The sequence below is a fragment of the Artibeus jamaicensis genome, unplaced genomic scaffold, assembly GCF_021234435.1.
Source record: "Artibeus jamaicensis isolate MK-2021 breed Jamaican fruit bat unplaced genomic scaffold, CSHL_Jam_final contig_519, whole genome shotgun sequence".
Lineage (NCBI taxonomy): Eukaryota > Metazoa > Chordata > Mammalia > Chiroptera > Phyllostomidae > Artibeus > Artibeus jamaicensis.
This window is the reverse complement of record NW_026521871.1, coordinates 5,261,558-5,278,096: the sequence shown is the minus strand read 5'-3', so window position 1 is coordinate 5,278,096 and position 16,539 is coordinate 5,261,558. Positions and strand designations below refer to the sequence as shown.

General features: G+C 36.7%; 1 protein-coding gene and 1 pseudogene across 4 annotated transcripts in view; both read right to left on the bottom strand.

Annotated features, from left to right (window-relative positions):
- FHIT (fragile histidine triad diadenosine triphosphatase) overlaps nt 1–16,539 on the bottom strand; it is a 1,463,343-nt gene that overhangs the window by 1,189,887 nt on the left and 256,917 nt on the right. The window contains exon 3 of one of the 4 annotated variants that reach the window (XM_053668986.1): nt 2,464–2,533. The exons of the other annotated variants lie outside the window; for them this stretch is intronic. The gene's annotated coding sequence lies outside the window, so the exon portion shown is untranslated. The remainder of the gene's footprint in view (nt 1–2,463; nt 2,534–16,539) is intronic. 4 annotated transcript variants of the gene reach the window in all.
- LOC119038657 (uncharacterized) lies at nt 8,107–8,198 on the bottom strand (annotated as a pseudogene).

The following is a 16,539-nucleotide window of genomic DNA, read 5'->3' as shown; positions in this document are numbered from 1 at the left end:
AAAGATGTTGAGGTGGGATAAGCTTGGCACGTACAAAGAACAGCAGGAAAATCAGTGTGAACAGACCACGGGGAGAAAACAAGAGAATGAGATAAGATGAGGTGAGGAAAAAAGCATGAACCAAACCTGGAAAGGCCTAGAGTCTAGAGTCAAAAGGATTGGATTTGTTTTTGAGGAAGATGGGGTGCTACTGCAGGGTTTTATACAGTTCCTACAGAGTAGCAAAAAGGGAGATGGGGTGGTGGGCATGGACACAGATAGGCATGTAGATTTGCCGGAGGAGATGGAGTATTTCGCTGTTTCTGTTTCCCCAGTGGAACATGAATGAGGGAATCAGAGGAGCAGGGAAAGTGAGGATAGGAGTTGGAAGTCTGAGGTATAGGCAAAGGTGTAAAATTTGTCTCTGAGAGCAGAAATATTAGGTAAATAATGTAGAATTGCCCAGTTGAGCAGAGGATCCACTTGAGATTTGTGGACGTAAATTTAAAGTAAGGCAGTCCTGCATAGTTCTGTGTTCTTCTGCATTCATCCACACTCAGACCCAAAGTACACAAGCTAAGTGAAGGTCAGGTTTTTACCAGATGAGGATGATTGAGGATGATCAAAGGAGAGATTAATCATAGCCCATCAGCTGGATGAGGAAGGAAGCAAAGGCATGAGAGGGATGATGAATAGTGCATAAAAGTTGTAGGTCAATAGATTAGGGGCCCCAAGGGGTCAAAGAACTCCTGTTAGAGTAGGAATGCTAGTGTCACATGAGTTCACATCCCTGAAAAGACAGGAGGTGGTGATCAGAGAGGAATGCTTTGGAATACATGAAGTTTAGCACAGTGTTTCCTGACGAAGCCACTATAACATTTAGGATGAAGCAATACTTCATTGACTAGCACTGCCTCATGCACTGAAGGACATTTAGCATCCTCAGTGCCTGCACTCTAAAGGACAGCAGCACTTACTCCCAAGACGAGTGGGACTTCCTAGATTGAAAGCCATTGGCCCAGTTCTGTGATCTTCTGCATTCATTCACACTCAGGCCCAAAGTAGACAAGCTAAGTGAATGAAGGTCAGGGTTTTACCAGATGAGGATGACTAAGGATGAGCAAAGGAGAGATTAATCATAGCCTATCAGCTGGATGCAGAAGTAAGCAAGGGCATGAGAGAGAGAATGAATAGTGCATAAAAGCCGTATGTCCCCAGGTATGACCATAAGGTAAAGAAAGAGATATATGCAGTTGAGATGCCAGACATGAGCATTTTGTGTTGATGTTTTTACCAAGAATGATTGCAGGAGAAGGGCAGGCATTAGAGAGCTAACTAGCAGGGAAAATCTTCAGTGAATACACAGGACTAACAGGAGGATAGTTTGAAGGCATGTGCTTTAGAAGTGCTTCTGCAGATGAAGAGAAAATTAGCTGTCTTCAAGTGACAATGAGTATGAAACAGGACACTGACTCTACTCCAGACACTGAGAAAAAACAGCCACCACAGCAGAGGGTGACAGAAAAGCAGTAACAGAGCCAATAGTATCAGAGCAGTGCTGTTCAACAGAACTTTCTATGATGATGGAATGTTGTATATCCACACTGTCCAATAAGGTAGCCAGTAGTCCCATGTGCCCAACAAGCCCTGGAAATGAGGCTAATGTGACTGAGGGACTGTAAATGTAAATACACACATATGGCTAGTGGTCACCATATAGGACAACAAAGGGAAATAAGTTTGGGGAGACAATATTCTTCTTAACCTCTGAGTCTTCAGGGAAAGGGGCAAGTGTAGGAGTGTATCTGTGTAAGTTTGCGGGTCTGGAGCCAGAAGGCAAGAGAAGGTATGCTCCATAGCATCAGCATTTTCAACAAGCAGGATTTCAAAAACAGGATTCCATTTAAATTTATTTCTGCCACTTCCCAGACCATCTTCATTACCATATTGTTATGGAATAAGATACTTGGGAAAAATCATCTTCACGAGTCTAAAATATCAGCATCATGTCGGAACTACTACCTCTCCTAAGAAGCATCTGGTATGAATGGACTTTTACTGTTGCCTGTTTTGGGGACCTAAGTGTCCCTTCCCCCAAAATTGGTTTTCTGTCTCTAACAAAGGAAGAAAATCTATGATTTTTAAACTTCCTGTTAAAAGATGCTGTTGTTTAGAAATCACATTTCTTATTTTTTGTGTGTGTTTCTATACAAAAATACAGAAATTTGTTCTTCATTATCCAAAATGAGGTAAAAGTAAGGTTGTGGCTGATTGGCTATAGCGACAAGCCTATAATTTGTGCCTTAAAAAACCATAAAAAAGGGTCACCCATCCCCGTTTCCACCCACCACACCCACAGACATCCAGAATGACCTCATCATCATACCCTTAGAAGCTTGGCTTCAAATGTACCAGCAACAACTCTGTCAATCTGTTTTCATCAACCAAATGAGGAATGCCAATTTGGGGCCCAGAATCACTTACCTAGTAAAAGAATCTCAGGTTTAGGCAGGGGACAGGCAGAGTTCTGATAATGTCTAGATATTTCTTGACACTGTATTTAATGGGGAATTAAGGAACAGTAAAACATTTTTTATTAGTTCCTGTCTCTTAGTTTTCCCAATTTCTAGTTAATTGCAACCAAAATACCTAAATATTCTGTACCCAGAAAGGTAATACAGGCCCTGGTTTAATAGACCCTAAAATACATAATTAAGAAAATAGCCTCTGTGGGGCTAATCAACACAGCACTGTAACTGGACAGATTTCCTGGTAAACAAAGGTCGATTCCTCTTAGTCTTAAAGCAGAATCTATCCATTAAGGAGGAGCAGAGTTTGCCACCCCAAAATATGCCTCCTTAGGATACTGAATTTTTTAAGCTGATTATTTTTAAGAAAACAAAAGACTCAAGAAATCCTTTTCTCTCTCCCTTACCTACTAAAGATATTTAGGTAGAAAAACCTGCTTAAAGGGAGTTATAGCCTTAGCGTAATATGAACTTAGCACAGCAGACAGGGAGGAACTAGCAAAGTTAGCTTGTCAGACTCCCTTCTGGGTGGCATGTCAAGAATTTGTTTACCAAATGTTTGCTCCTTCTCATCTACCTGTGAATTGCTTTTGAAGTCCAAAGCACATCCCATCTCTTTACTCCTTAGCTCAAAATGGCATTATCAGCCTTATCTGCCCAATTTGTCTTTGGCCTGATATTCTTATGGAATCCCCGCCTGTACATACATAATAAATTTGGTTATTTTTCCTGTTAATCTCTTGCATGTCAATTTGATTATTAGACCAGTCAGAAGACCTTATAAGGGTAGAAGGTAAAGTATATTTCTCCCCTGCAGTGTCTTCACCTAGACCAGATGCCAGGATGAGTCCATTCTGGCCTCCATATCTTGCCAGCTGATTAAGCCCTAATGGGGCCTTCAATATTAACTGTGCTTCTGAACTCTAGGGAATTGGCCAGAGTCAGGAAGAAGGATCAAGAAAGGAAGAGCTCATAGACATTCACCATGTTGGTGAGGTTGATTCTAGCAGATGCCCAGCCATGGATCAAATTTGGGTCCAAGATACAGATACAGCCCTAACTATAAGGAATTCCACAGTCTCTACAATTTGACCCACAGTTGAACTGAGAGGCCTGAGGGTTGGACTAAGAAGCTCTTTTTTCCTTCGCCTTTGGGACTTTCACCAACATGGAGGCCAAAAAAGTATCCTGGTACTAGACAATTAACACCAGTTAAATATTTTATGCTATAGCCACTGCCAAAGATAGTCATCTTAGAACTTAATTTTACTGGGAACAAAAAGACTCAAAGAAAAGTAGGTGAATGATGTGCTGAAAACCATCCCAGTCACAGAGGAGAAACCTGACAAGCCACAATGAAGATCAGCAAAAAGTAACTGAGTGATTCCCACTGTCTCTCTCTGTCCACAAGCCCCCTCTGATGGAGGAATTAATAGATAATGAAATTCCTATACCAATAACAATAACCAAAATTTTAAAAAAGAAAAGGTAATCTATATGAAAACAGTCAGCACCTGTACAGTGAGAGTTAAATGTAGACTGAGAGATTAGCAAATATAAGGACCAACTAGAAAACCACTTAGAGATGAAGCAGTACGATGAATGATGTACCAAAAGGTCAACACTGCTCTTTTACCCTCTCCACCCATCAGTTTCCATTGCCCTCAATTTCTCTGGCACAAAACACAAAGCAGAACATAAAAACTTCACCATAAAAATTAAGCTTATTTTTGTGACATTAAAAAAAACAAAGTTGAATATAATTTAAGCATACGGGCCAACTTCGCAACTAGGATTCCTCATATATATTAGAGCATTGACATTTAAAACCCTGTTATAAGATGTAATGTACTCAGCATGTACCACAGCTTTCTGCCCTATGCTCAGCTTTGCTGTTCCTCTGTTAGTTCTCAAACAAGGAATGGTGCCATTGATCCCCTCCCAAGGACCACAGCAATGATGGCAGAAGTGGGGCTGGTATCAGCACTTTCACTTTTACTTCCCTGGAAGCCACATGTGTAAAGTCTCTGCTTTTAGCTGGTGTGGATGCCATGCTTTCAATCTCAACATGCCTGTGATATCTTCTGACAGATGAGCTATGAGATGAACTACCTTCACACTCTCATAAGACAACATTTATATACAAAGGAATACAACACCAGAAAATATATATCTGAAATTAACTTATCTACAAAATGCCAGATCCCCTTACCCAGACCTGTGAAAGCAATTAAGCCATTTTAACAGAACTGATTAAATTGATTCCATCAGAAAACAGGTCTCTTTCTTTCTCCCTATCCTATCTCTGGATTCACTACTTGCTTCTTTCATTTTGCCAAATCAGTAAGATATGTTTACATTTTGCAGGTATAATGTAAGTTATCTGAGTTATTAAACAATTGCTCTCCCCAGACTCAGTTTAAAGAGAGCAGCCAAGTATCTGGTTATTTATTTATATATTGCTATTTGCAGATATTGTTTTAAAGGGAGAATCCAAATAAAAGAAAAAAAGTCAAAAGAATTCTGGAAAAGATATAGCTACAAGAATGTTCATTAATGTACTACATGTGATTAATGTACTATTTGTGATAGTAAAACCTAGAAATTATAAATTTCAAGCAAAAATATTGTTTTAATTAATTATGGTACAGTTATAAAGTAGAATACTATTTAAACATTAAAAATTATGTTTGTAATGGAATACCTAATAACATAAAATAAAAATCATGGTACTAAGAGGGGAAACACATTGAAAAAATAGTAGGCACAATATTGTCATTTTTATTGGTAATAGTTATATTTGGATAATGCGACTGAAAGTTTGTCAAACATTGATTGGTCAACCCATCCTCCATTCACAACTTCCTCTCTCCAGTACCTTTACAACTAGGAGTAATTCTATAAAATGAGATGTAAGCAAAAGTCTGCAGGGTGACACTATTATATCCTGATTAAAAGGGACAGATTGGTCTCACGGGCCTCTTTTTGTGCTGTCTATACCACAGTGAATCAGCTGATGGATCCATGACCATATTGTAATCTCAGCCAAACATGGTAGCAAGGAAAAGAAGACAAAACCTTGAAATCAGCTGTTAGATACCACAAGGAACAACTGCAATTTGACTATTTATCTTTTCACCATTTGTTTTGATGTATATGTATACATAATCAAATAATAGTCCCTAAAAGTCTATGGAGGGTTACTGAAATGAATTTGAGGCTTTGGGTTGTGTGAAATAATAATAATAATAATAATAATAATAATAATAATAATAATAATAGTACCATTCTTAAAGCAGGGCAGCCACATTGCCTCTGAATTGCCAAAACACAGGACAGTCCTCTTGAAAGCTAAAAGTTCACTCTCAATATACTTTGATAATAGGTATAGGCATGATTCTCAGCCATCTAGGACCCAATTAAATAAGTAAGGAATAATGTAATATCAATGTCAAAAGTCAATTTGACATAGGATTTACACCTATCTCTTCTAGAAAACCTATCACTTTATAATGTGGCAATGTTTGCATATCTGTCTTCCCACTAGACTATAAATTTCCTAAAGGCAAGGACCATTCCTTTCATCATTGATAAGAATACCCAAGCCTTTTCCCTCCCAAGGATTCAAAATCAAATTTAGATTCCAACTACAAATGCCTATAAAACGTGACAGCAATTTTGACTCAGAATCCTTCTTCATTCTAAGTCATCCTACTTTGAAAAAGAGTCAACAATTTTTTAACATTTCCAAAATATCCTGAAGAGATGGGAAAATAACACATTAAATTCTGTCAAGTATCATTTACCTCCTCAAGCCCTGACTAATCAGAAGTGACTGATCTTGGCAGCTCCTTTTATCACTTGGTCTACAAGCTAAATTCAGCTCCTGTTGGAAAGTGCCAACATCCCTTCCCCTCTCATATAACATCCCATCCTGCCAATCACTCTAGAATCCAGTGATTTTGTGTGGCCATGGCTCATCAGATCAAGTAGAAATTATTAACCAAGTTTACAGTGTCCAAGCAGCCATATTCCAGCAGAGCAGTCATCAGGTTAAAAGAGATTAGAAAGGTACCAGAGTTATTACTTTAGATTCCCTGCTGGCACTTTCATGGGAAGATATCCACTGCAGTTACGTACAGTGTCTGGCTCATTTCCAACTCTTTTGTCTTCAAATTCTTTTAAAAAAATCAACTAGGAAGGATAAGAAACTAGAAATTGGTGGTTGGTGCCCAAAGGTTTCCTCCAGAATAAGAAGCCTTCATCACTACACCCTAATTATGCAAACTGCTTCCATAGAATCCAATACATTTATTTATTAAGCCTTACCATAAGAAGAAGCCAATCTCTAATGACTTGAGCCACATTTCACAATAGATGCCAAAGGACACATGATGTCATTTGCTAAAATGACTCAATCCAGATGGAAAACATTCTGACCTATACATAATTGATTGATCTTTGCTATGCCTTTCAGGTTATTTATATACTATCATCTGCATGAATGTATATCAGTGGTATTTACACTTGGCAGCTACTTTTGAGAATGCATTATTCAATTGAGATTTGAAGCTTTTTACAACCATTTCCTGACCAAACATTCATAAATGAAAGACTAAAAAAAGGATGTTACTTTAAAAATAAAGTTTGATAGGCTCTGGAAAAAATAAAGGTTTGTTACTCCAATTGTTTTACATTATAGTGAACAAGATGTGTCTGTGTAAAGCTGAGTTCAAAACCCTGAAATTGAGGCTACTAAAGGGCATTTTATCTATTTTCCAGTTTGAGGCTCAGTAATGATGGTAAAATATGCCTTATGAAAGAAGTGGAATATTTTGGGTGCTTTTAAGTAGAACATCTTTTGGTGAAGGTAATTAGAGACCATTATAAATGGACAAAAAAAAAGCACAATATCTGATGCTCTTTGACTTTTTTTTTATTTTTTTTTTTTTTTTTTTTTAGGACGGGTCGCTCCGGGCCCCCCCCGGTTCTTTTTCCGGGCCCCCCTCTCACGCCGGCGTCTTTTATATTTAATTATGAAATTGGTTTTCCAAAAGGAGTAAACCACAAATTAAATAATATTCAGATGATTGAGATGGCTTCAAGATAATCATGGAAGGAGAGAGAGATAGACACACTAGTTTACAGAAGGCAAACATGTAGCATATATGTCCTTATTTCCATTATGCATTCCCAGAGCAAACATCAATAACTGATCACTGAGTTTTTCACTGAAGAACTCTGAGCCCTGACAGGGATTCAGACCACTTTTCCAGGCAAGTAGTACCAATACAGTAGAAAATGAAGTGAAATATATTTTCCATTGCTGAACTAGATAATTATATAGTTCTTTTCAGAACCTAATACATAATAAATATCAAAAACATGTATGTCATTATGAAATCTTCATAATTCAGTACCCTGTAGTTTGTTTGTCTAAACTAAAAATTCCACTTATCTGAAGGTGATTCACTGGCACATATTGCTATTCTGTCCTAATGATATAATTATATGAGAATTATATAATATATATACACATATGTATCACATATATAATTATATATGATATAACTATATCTTATATAATGATCAAATTAATTCTATCTCTTGTTGCCTACTCTCAGATCCAGTCCAATATTCAATGGATTTTTAATAACAGACTATAGAAATGATCCCTGAAAGTATAGTCTTTCAACGGATTTTTAAAACCAAAATTTGAAAGCACCTCTTTGAATCCTAGGGAAACATGAAATTCAGCAGTATTCCATAGGTCGTGATAGGATGATGTAAATCCAAGTGTAAATGAAAAGCAAAGAGGGGATCTGTACAGTATCAGATGGAAATGCTTGTATGTTCACATAAAAATATTGTTCAGTATAAAAGAATGATCTACAGCCACATGCATCTACAGGGATAAATCTTACAAACAAAAAAATAAAGGGAAACAGCATGTGCAGAAGAATACATATGGCAGTGCTTTGTGAGTTGTATTCCTCAGTAACTAAGTTACAAATGCCCCAACATATTGATCCCCTCACTTCTGTGGGTGCACAGTATCTAGAGTAGCCCAAGTCTTATGGTGAGACATAGATACCATTTATCCCATTGTAACAGGGTGCAGCCAAGGGGGAACCCAAACAGTGATTTGTAACGGGGTCCAGAACTTGGTGTCCAGGAAATATTAGAAATATACATATATTTTATATATATATATATATATATATATATATATATATTCCTCATCCCCACAAGTCTGAGCTGGAAGATGGGATGCATGGAGTAGGGCCATTGAGAGTTGTTTTGCATAGCAACAGTTTTTGCAGATAACCTCTAGAATGGTTGTTTAACCTATCTATAACCTTTAACTGGCTTCATAGATATGTTAAACAGCTGTGGCCATGCTTTGAGCCAGGGGAATGTGAGTGACTTCAACCCATGATGTAACTGGGAGGCAATTCCCCCTAGTTACAGAGCCTGGGTAAGATCTTGGAGATGACTGGCTCCATGCCACAGGGTCACACCTGCCCAGACTTACTGTGGCAGTTCAGTAAAGCTGGAAAAACATGGGAATGCTGGCAGCTGTGGCCAATTGTGGGAGGAGTCAGAACTGGTATGGCAGAGGAAGATTGGCGCTGGGATTTAAACCCAGGCGCAGCAGCCATGCAGGGTCTTTTTGGGACCACTCAGCTTAGGCAGAGAAGAATCATGGACTTCTATTTCCTTTTCTGAGATAGAGTACCCCAGACTGGGCAGAGGGGGAAGGAAGGACTATGCATTTCTGGGTATTCTAAAGGACTTTGGGACCTCAGTGAAGACATTAAGTTATTACTCTTAAGGTTGTACAACTCTTTAAACAAATAATCCCCTTCCTTTTCGGCAATATGTGGCATTGAGAGACATCTTTCCCTGGCAATGGCAAGGCAAGGCAAGCCTAGTAAGGGGTGGGGGACCCCCAGAGCACAAGGGTGGGTCCATTCGGTAATAGTGTATCATTCACCCCACCCCTGGATCTGTTCTGTAACACCATGGCACCATAAAATATTTTCAAGTTCAGTGTCATGATACACCATGATATGAAGTTGGGAAGCACTGCCATAAAGCCATTTTTTATAATGCTCAAAAACAAGCATTATAAAATGCTCTTATTTAGGGATATATGTGACAAAATTATTTTAAATATAAAAGTGAAAACAAAGAAAAAGTGAGTGAAAAATTCATCCAGTATATCCACTCCTTCAGCATAACATTTACTATTAGAATGGAAACACGGGGAAAGAACACATGATAGATGGCAATGTTGCAGTTCCTGAACTGGAATGTGGATTAGGTGTCTATTTTATTATGCTCCAGCTATATTGCTTTATAAATATAAAATATTATACTTCTTAAAAGATATCAAGATTAAGAAGCCACAAAACTTTCTAGCTTATTCAGAATCACAGTAGTGTCTCAGTATGTCAACTAAAGAATAGATAGCAACTTTTTAGGAAAGTCTTAAAGCCAGAAATTTCTAATGGTCAATATGCTGCTCAGTGATGCCAAGATTTCATTCTACTAATCCAACAGAGTACTCCAGAGATTTCCAACAGTCAATATGAATATCCTATTCAATGATTACAAAATTTTGTTTTACTCTAACTAGAGTATTCATGACAAATTACTAAAAACCTAAAACTCCATTTTCCCATTCAAATAAAAGCATCATAAAAACCACATGAAAGCCTCTTAATTAGGATTCATGTAGTTTCAAAAAATAAAAACCCACTAAAAAAACTCAAGTAAAATGGGTTCCTGGATGAGGAATTAGAGGTGTTGCATAGCACATGAGACAGGAAGTATTGCCAGATCTCACAAGGAACCAAAGCCAGAAAGTGGGAATTTACTTAGATCCAATACAACACACACTCTCTCTGGGGCTCTAGGATCTCATGTCTGTACTTCTTCTTGGAACGTTTACCCTATTGTCTCTACCTTTAGATGTGCTTGCTCTACTTTGGCATTGATATGACCAAACACCTAAAGGTCTCTGCAGCTTAAATAAAAACCAACTAGTGTTCTGAGCACCACTTCAAAATGACCAGAGAAAAATACGTGATTAACCCAACCACCTTGTCAAAATCAGTCAATATGTGGTCTAATCACAGCTATACATCCGGAGTTAGCCGTTTAAACACTTAGAGGAGCCAGGCAGGTAATTAAAGGTGTGATGCTGACCAGGTGTGAAACAAGACGTTAGAAGAAATGGATTTGCAACCAACATCTCATGTTGTTTCTCAACTTGGGCTTTATAACAGCAATCCAGAGTTTCACCCAAACCTCCCGATTTTAAACACATATCTGCAGGCTAAATTAGGCCACAGGCCTCTGCTGTCAGTGTCCTACATAGAATGAATTGTGGATATTCCAGATTCAGAGAGTCACGATGTATAGACAGGGCTGTAGGTGCCAGACCTTTGAATGGCTAGTTCTCACAGGAAGGGGTCATAGGTCAGGCAGTCACTCCAAAAAAGCTAGAATTACACAGTATTCTTACACCCCCTCACACACAGAACATGTAGATAAACTAAAAATATCTTCTTTGAGGTCAGATACAGGCATAACTCAGAAATATTGTGGGTTCGGGTCCAGACCACCACAGTAAAGCATGTAACACAATAAAGCAAGTATCACAATTAAGGGAGTCATAATCTCTTTGCTGGTGGAGGGTCTTGCCTTCAATTTTCAAAAAATACCACATCTGTGAAGCACACTAAAGCAAAGCACAATAAAACAAAGTGTGCTTGTAGTACCCAGGGTAGAGATACTTCTCATGTGACTTTGTATGGGTTCATAGAAAAAAGCAATAAAGTATAAAGAAATCAGACAAAGCTAACTAGAGCCAGAAAAAGACAGCATTATCTCCTTTTGTATGCATGGCCAAAAATGCTGCCATAAAAAGACTGCTCACTGCAAGGCAATTACAGATTCTTTCTTCAAATAACTAAGATTGACACAGGACCCTGTCTCAATTTTTCACCCTATCAGAACTGTCAGGTAGAGACATCTCAGCCTAAATGTCTAAGAAGCCTGGCCTGAGTCCCAGTCTTGGGTAAGACAAGTGCCCCCTCATGTGTTTTCACAGCACCTGGCCTTGTCTTTGCTATGACACCTAACCCTGTAGTGTATGTGCGTAGCTCTCCATTTGTGTCTGCAGGTAGGTGAGCTTCTTGAAAGCAGAAACAATGTCTAGTCTTCCTGCATGCCCCAGTGCCTATATATTAAATAAATACATGAACTCACATACTTTGAAATTTTTATTTCCATATTTTAGCAGTTAATTCAAGAAAAGTTGAATTTAGCTTTGGTTACTCCCTATTCTTTTGTATGAGCCTTAAAATTTTCAATAAAAACACATTTACTTAAGCAAGAGGTATATATACACATTGAATTATTACATACTCAAAATCACATAGTTGTGAAACTTTTTAGAATATGTAGTCATATTTAGGTTAAAAAATCCTTAAGGAACCTTCTGTCAGCTTGTAGATATGCATGGGTTTTCCCAATACATCTATACTAATACTAAGTAATACTGAGTAATATACCTATACTAATACTAATTATAAACTAAGATATAAATATAACATATAGAAAAAGAGGGCATGGGAAAATTCTCTACCTAAGGACATAAAATCCATATATTTAAACTTAGGTGAAATTTGGAAAAGTACATTGTATGCATTTCTCACAAGACTTATGTTCCATTCTAAAAAAATGAGTCATGGCAAATTTCCCTAGTACAAAAATCTGTTTAGTAGGAATTAATTTTTAAATGAAATAGATGTAGTATTATTTATAGTTAAATGCTGTTCTTCAGTAATTATTGAAGGTGACTCTAGTATGTTTTATCATTAGTAATTGGTCTCCTTTTCTCATGAAAAATAGGTTTAATATTCTGATTTTTACTGCTATCCCAGGTCTGGTGGTGCTGCACCATCTGCAGTCTGGTAGCCTAAATATGATGTGGGGGAAATGAAGCATTATTTCAAAGCAATAAGCATATCTGCAACAGAAAGAAGTTAAGTGAGGCCCATGTCTCCCTAAGTTGCAACAAATTAACACTAAAAAACTTAATGTTTTATCTCCAACAGGGGGCAGTTTGTCCTCCCATTCTAGTTAGATGGAATTATTTGGCAAACGTCTTTTTTGGAAAGAATTATTTAGTAACGGAATTCCAATCAGTGTCACAAATAAAGCAAACTGAAAGACAAATGGATAAATGAAGAAACATATAGCACCATTCTTTTCACTGTCCCCGGAGTAGTCAAAGAACATGTATGAATGACCCATGGGCATGGACGATGGGGTGGGGATGGACTGTGGGAGCAGGGGGTGGGGCAGGCCAGAGGAGGGCAACGGGGGGAAAATTGGGATAACTGCAACAGAATAAACAAGAATCAAAGAAAGAAGAAAAAAGGAAAGTATAACAGCATTTGCCAAGGCAAATTCCACTCATGGGTGTTACCAAACTAAATTAATATTGTGTTATATTAAGTTAAACAAATTTCCTTACTCCAAGACTTATCAGTCTGTAATATTCATAATGATCCTTATGAATTTTCAGGAGGGGGTAGAATATGCAGCTTTTGCTATGCATACTGTCTACATTAAGTCTTGTAACTGCTCTTGGGAACAGCATTGCTATCAGACAAATCTGGGGTGAAATCCAAATTCTATCACTCAGTAGCTGGGTTCCCATGTGTAAGTTTCTTTGGTAACTGCCCCCTGAGCACTCGTTACCTCATCTGAAAAATCAGCCCGTAATTTATATTAAAACTTCTATCATTGACTTTCCTTTGAAGTTATTTCCTGTAATAAGTAACAGATAATAACATATTCAGCTGAAACAATTCATCTTCTATTCAATTTAAAAATTCACACAAATTCTTTTATGCATTAAACCAATAGTTATGAAGCACTTAGGATACCAGAATGAGCTGGTAATGAACATAAGCAAACAAATAAAACATGGTAAAATAATAAGCATTACAAATACTTAAGAGTTTAGCATATTGACTGCCCACTTGTCAAAACTGACAGAAAGGATAAACTTGGTCTCAATATATACATTTATATTTTGAAAGATTTAGACAGCAAGTTGATAACTTTTTGAAAATAATATAGGAAAGTATATATAAATACAGAGATAAAAAGTATGGGATAAAATGTTTCCTGGCATGACTACTAATTTTTTTAAGTCACAAATACATTGTTTATGTAAAATTTTACAAGTTTGAATAATGTTCTCTTTCTCCCAAGATGATTTGATTTTCTTCTGGAAGGTTGATAAAGACAGATCATCTTGATTCAATTGAAACTGATGTATTTCCAGTATGTTCTTATCTAGAGTATAGCTATTCAGGGGCTTCAGTGAAAAGCCTTTAACATTTGTTTACCAGGGTCCTACCTGCTTGAAGCTCTGAACTCTGTGAGACACTATAAGACTGCTAAAATTTCTACTTTTCATTTTAGTTTCTTAGCAGGTGTTTTCAACTTTATTTTTTGGTTGTCTTCCCCTAGGAGTACGCAACAAGATCTCAGGGAAAGTTTCATGCAACATTTTAAACTTACTCTTCTGTGTTTCCTTTCCTCTGAAATCTTGGATCCTCAAGCCCTTACTTAACTCTACTAGTTGGAAAAAAATAAGCTACTTTTATTTTAGAAAAAAAGTTTAAGTAATGCTTCTTAATGATGGTTCATGCTTTCATTTTTCATAGTTTTAATATTTTTAAAAACTTACCACATTGTCATTACTCAAATATGAACACAAAGAAACATGTAGTAATGAAAAACAAAAAAGTATTGACCTTCATTAGGCAATCAACCCTCAGATAATGCTGGGAAATCTGAACCTTTCTCAAGTAGGATATAGAAGAGAAGAGGGATGTGTTATTTATCACACCCAGTATTCAGCATAATTTTATTGCTCCTTGGTGAATCCAATGCTTTTAAAGATGCTATTATTATTTGGAAGCCCTCCAGAAATCACTAAGTATAAAAAATAGCACCTGTATAGTACCTGTAGCTAAGTCAAATCACTTGTTTATCACCCAGAGTGATGAAAATAATTTAATAAATTATTGCAAATACTTGATCAATCATGGACACAATTTTCTGCTCCAAGAAGTGAAAGGGAATATCTATGCCTGATTTAATACATATCTTTAAAATAACTTATTTAATGGGGAGGTAGAGGTAATTTCATGGGTTTTTAAAATTAAAGATATTGAAACTTTTAAACAGTCAACATAAGACCTCCCTTCAAGTATCTTCTGTATTTTCTTGCCCAGCATTTACATAAAATCTTGCTTTTGTAATAGCAGTCCCTTTTTCTTTTCCTTTGTAGAACCTGATGCTCCTCTTGTCCAGATATAAGAACATTACCCAGGCTTGGCAAATCTTTGTTCTTCACCAGTTATTATTTCTGCAATGAGCATGTTATTCAACTTATTCTGATGAGATATGGTACTTGGATTTTATAAAAACTACTGCAAAGAGATATTCCACTGGAATTGCTAACTAGAAGAATGGAAGGCACAATGTGGTAATCCCACATAAAGAAGGCATGCTGAAGAGTGAAGCCAAAACTACGGAAAACTTTGCAGTTACATGAGTCAATAAATGCCCTTTATTGCTTAAGCCAGGTTAGTAAGACTGCATTTCAGACCTGAAACCAAAAGTCCTTATTAATAGAGAGAGCTACAACTAAAAAGTCCATAGCAGCAGCCAAGTCTGTCCATGAGTGATTAACCCTCGGTTTAAAAGAAAACTCTACTTGAAATGACAGTGGCATTAGAAATGTTTCTCATGAATATGATAAAATTTATTCTACTCCACTGATAATGGTTTCATTTCCCACCTCCATGTACATTATGCCTAAGACATGAGATGTGAAAATTTACCAATAATATCAAATAACATAGCTACATAGGTCCATTCTTGAAGCTCCATGGAGAGATTATTATTGGCATTTTAACCAGCTCCTCACAGATGCTTAGTTATTTGAGGACTAAAGCAAGTTGTAAAAGGTTCTAAGAAATGAGGAAATCTTCATGCTTTTAACATTTTTAAAATTCTCTCTTCAGCTTTGGCTTAATACTGTGGTTGTTGATGAGAGCCATGAGTACTATTCCTCAAAGGAAGGCTACAAATAAAATAAGAATTCTTCAGCATCGTTTTTTTCCTTTAAGTGAACATTCAAGCATGTGTACAGGGATCACTTGTGGCATTTAATTACAAGTAAAGTAAAATGTGCAAGATCACAATTTTAAATACTAGTTTAATAACATTTATGCACCTAATTTTCAAATAATTCTTTCTCTCTGGAGAGGCACCTAATGTCAAAAACTGGTATTAAGGCAAGTCATGGTAACTGAAAAGGCATGAGCAAGGCACATGTCAGAATTATTAATTTTTTAAAAAGATGAAATATTCCCTTCTCTAAAATTATACCATGCTGAACTTTGAAGTGTGGCTTTGTTTCACTAATCACTGTCTCCAGGAAAAAGAGGCTAAAGGGAGAAAAAAAAGAGAAGTACAGCCATTTCAAAATCCCCAAATAAATAATAAGTTAAAGAAAAATGACAAGTTTGTTCATTAAAGTAAACTTTTCAATGGGACAATTGTAGCTGAGACTGTATTATAGCCATGCCAAAATTCACCAAGGCAGCGGTTTTCAAACTTTATTCTGTGTCACATTAAAAAAAGTTTGGAAACAACTGTATTACTGAATGTATTTATATAAGAAACAATATATAACATCTACATAGATATAAATACATAGATATAAAGTGACCTAGTATACATGTACATAAAAAGTAAAAGCTCTAACTGTATTCAATGAAGTCTGTCATTTCTTATTCTGTGTTACTTTTTCTATTCTATTCTACTCCATTTCATTTCATTCTTTTTTATTTCACTAAACATAAATGCTAATTACAAGCCACTAAATTGTTTTCACAACCCACCATCAACTTACAACTAAGACATAAAG